This window comes from Ailuropoda melanoleuca, chromosome 13, assembly GCF_002007445.2.
Source record: "Ailuropoda melanoleuca isolate Jingjing chromosome 13, ASM200744v2, whole genome shotgun sequence".
Classification (NCBI taxonomy): Eukaryota; Metazoa; Chordata; class Mammalia; order Carnivora; family Ursidae; genus Ailuropoda; species Ailuropoda melanoleuca.
In genome coordinates this window covers 52788208-52792320 of record NC_048230.1, presented here as the reverse complement: position 1 = coordinate 52792320, position 4113 = coordinate 52788208, and positions in this window count along the sequence as shown.

Sequence of the window (4113 nt, the reverse complement as noted above, 5' to 3'; positions counted from 1 at the left end):
ATGCTATCTTGAAAAGTGAAAAGGTCTGACAGCCCTGATCTCACACCGCGGAAGGCAACAGAAATCAGATATGCCCAGTACAGTCTGACCTCTTTGGGCAGATTGGGGGTCATAGCAGATTGGGGGGCTTCACTTCCCCGCAGTCCCCACCTCCCTGTCTTGTTACTCTCCACAAGTGGTCCTTCTCTGCGCGTTGGCTACCCATGCTGTGGACAGTCGATATCTGGCCTGTTTGTTTTCTGTTGTTTCATAACAAAGCACCACCAACTATGCACCGTAACACGACACACATTTATCATCTCATAGTTGGCTGTGGGTCCGGAGGGTTGGTACGGCTTCAGTTTCTCACAAGGCTGAGATAATTCAGGCACATCTCAAGGTTACACTGGGGAAGGATCCACTCATGAACGAGTGTGGTTATTGGTAGGATTTAGTTGCTTGTAAACATAGGGATTGCGGGCCTCAATTTGTTGCTGGCTGTGGCCTGGGAAGCCATCCTTAGCTCCCAGAGGCCACCGTCAGCTCCTTACTGCATGGGCTCCCCCAACGCACCACTGACTTCATCAAAAGCAACAAGAGGGAGAGTCTCCTTGCAGGCTGCAGTCCCACAATCCTACGTATCCTAACCACACAAGTGACATCCTGTCGCCTTGTCTGCTGATTAAAAGCAAGTCACAAGTCCTTCCCATAGTCAGGGAAAAGGCCCACACGGAGTGTGAACTCCTGGAGGAAAAGACTGTGGAGACCGCCATCGTGGTGTCTGTCGCCACACCACACAAACTTACAGAATAGTATTTAGCGCTTTGATTTACCTCTGTAAATATTGTAAATATTTCCTCCTTGAAGGTGGTACTATTACCAAGCCTCCACGCTATGCCATGCACTTCGCGTGCTGTTTCTATCATCACTACCTTAATTGGAAAGTAGGCTCATTCATTCATTCCTATTCATCTGTTCATTCAAGAATGTTTATTGAGGACCTGACCTGCTCTGCTCTGCGCTCCAGGATGTAGTGGTGGGTGGACAGTAAGGCTCATGCACTTGTCGGGCTCACAATTCAAAAGAGTATTATTCATGACCTTTGACCTGGAAGGAATCAGAGTCTCTATCAGGGAGATGGGAAGACTCACTCTCAGAGTGGTTCAGTCACCTGCCTGCAGCCACATAGCTCCTCACAACGGAGCCAGGAATGCAAGATCCTTTTGTCTGATTCCTACACCTCCACCCCTGGCCACCGTGCCTTGCTCCCTTGGAGAATCTGAAGGCTCTCATATCCCTCATATGTCCCCACTAAGAACTGGCTTAGTGTTTGCAAATTACCTGGAATATCAGAGTGCCTTTCAGAAATATCTGTCAACTTAGAGTAGGCCTAAGAAGATCACGGCTACAAGAAATCCATTTCTTTGGGTCGTTTTGGCACCAAATAGCAATATTATATCTCAAAATTCCTCTCTCACGTTCTCGCTTTTTAAATGCAACGTGTTGTTGTTCTGTCCTCTATGGGAGCGCTGGGGGGTGGTGGCTGGAGTCTCGGGAGGGAAGGACCAACTGTTGAAGGAGACCGAGCACCAAGCACTTGTTTGCTCAGCAACTGCCAGCTNTTGTTGTTCTGTCCTCTATGGGAGTGCTGGGGGGTGGTGGCTGGAGTCTCGGGAGGGAAGGACCAACTGTTGAAGGAGACCGAGCACCAAGCACTTGTTTGCACAGCAGCTGCCAGCTGGCCTGCTGGAGAAGCTGCAGGGACTCTGCCGGGACAGCTCGGGACTCCCCCGAGCAGCTTTTGCTATTTTTGCCACCTTGGAGATCAGTGTCTGTGACAAAGTCTAATTTTGGACCAAGGAGTGCCGGCGTGTGGGATGTTCCTCATTCCACGCCTGGGCCTGTCGTTTTTTAGAATTTCCTTCAAGGCAAATTGAGTGACAAGGTGGAGAAAGACTACATTAGCAGGCTCTCCCCGGGGCTGCAGGTGGGGCTCCATCCAGGCCCCAGGTGAGAGTGCCATGGAGGCCCCAGGGCATGACTTCTCCCCTGTGCTCTAGAGCCCCGGATGGCACCCAGGCTTGAGAGTTAATCTGAACCATTCTTTGTCACCTCTTTTTTTTGTTTGTTTGCCTAATTGATAGGTTTACTTCCAAACTTGGTTTTGCAAATAAAATGTAGTGAATTTGTAGAATTCCAGTTTCATTCTTCCATAATTCTGGAAACCACAGTAATTCTTACTCAACCTAATTTAAAAAGCCATAAACTATGCAGGTTTTTTTTTAATAGAGAGAGAATCAAAGAAATAATAGAATCAATTTCATTACTGTTTAGCACTGAAATAAGCTCTTCCCTGCTGGGGTTTTTAAAAAAAAATTTTTTTTAATGTATATAAACACTCTTCTCCCAGCTCACCCTGCCCTTCTGTCCTCAACCCCCTCCCCTCAAAAAAATCAGGTTTTATCTCTTATCATCCTTGTGGGCTCTGGTTAATTGGGTTAACTTATGGATTGATTTATTCATTATTTAATTTATTTGTTTCTTTGTTTATTTTGTACCACTTAAAGCAATTATCAGCTTTCCCCCCCACCCAAATAAACCCTTTTTATATCCTGGCATAATAGTTATGATTTAAAAATCTTTTATCGAACACCTATGTACTCCTTGCAAAAAAAGCATTGTAGTAAGTCTTATGGAGAACATAAACATTAAAAAAACTCTTTTGAATCTTTACAGGAGCTTGAAATTTAGATAAGGAGTTATGATTTATACCCCTCAATGCATGCAGTGGTATAATCCTGTGAGTTCAGTTTGCTACGATCTCATTGGAGGGCAATTTGTCCTTACTTATCAAAATTAAATTCATGTACCTCTTTATCAGCAATAGTACTGCCAGGAATTTACTCTAAAGATAGGACAGAAACAGATGAAACTCAGGTTTCTTCCTTAAATTTGCTATAACTTTTGTTCCGGTATATTAGGCGGAAAATGTCATTTTCGGAATATATCCTTTCCAGTCTCTTGTAATAGCCTAATAACTTGCGATGTGCAGTGGCAGATTTTAGTAGTCCTTTTACTTGGTTAAGTGTGCCCTGTCTTATGCAATTCCTCCTCATAGCTGGGCTCCCATGACCCACCGGTGCTCATTGTCAGCTGGTGGCTGTGTCTCTGCAGGGAAAGGAAACAAACTCAATGATGCTAACAGGTTGTAGCTTTGCTTGTAAACTCTGACACTAATATTAATGTTTAAGATGGCAGCTCTGTAAATAGCCAGCCCGTGGGAAGCCTGATGGTGGTAAGACAGCAGCAGTTCATGACTGAAACTGAAGATGTTCATATGGGAGCGCAGGAAGCATCTGGTTGACCAGATGGACAGTGGTGAGTAACAGAATTTTTCAAAAGTCAGTCATGACAGGGAGGATAGAGATAGAGATGGTGGGGGGGATGAAGAGATGAGTAGGATGAGTTCAATGCCATTTTTAATCAATTTTGAGAAGTTAGGCAATGAGTGATGTACCCGTCTCCACCACGGGTTGGTAAACATTTTCTGTGAAGGGTCAGATGGTTAAGTAGTTTATGTTGTGGGCCACATACGGTACTGCTCCTTCCTCCTCCTCCTCCACCTCTTCTTCCTCCTGGACTTCCTCTTCTTTTTTACTCTAAAAATGTAAAAACCATTTTTGGTTCTAGGCTCTGCAAACACAGGATTTGGCCTTCGGGCTGCAGTTCACTGATAGCCCCTCTGCACCTAGGTTTTAGGTGATAGACGCAAAGGTGCCTATATTATTAATCAGTCCCTCTCCTGTACTCCATGCACATTTGCTTTTTCTCCTGAGAGTTTACTGAAGGCAAAGCAATAATCCTAAATGCCTGTCAGCAAAACCAGAGGCCATTTATGCCTTTAACCAGAATCAGTGATTTTAAGAGATCGTTTAATAGGGGTTTCAGCTTTTGGTTGCCCCAGCGGACATGCTCTGCCTTGTATGGCTCTATTTTTTTCATGCTGTTAAGGTGTTGGGTGTGACCAGGATCTGACAACCTAGAGAATGCATTCAAAGGTGGTGCCAGGATGGACTGTTGTCACCAACTATGCAAGTTTCAGTATTTTAGGGAGATCCAGTCAATTATTTTTGC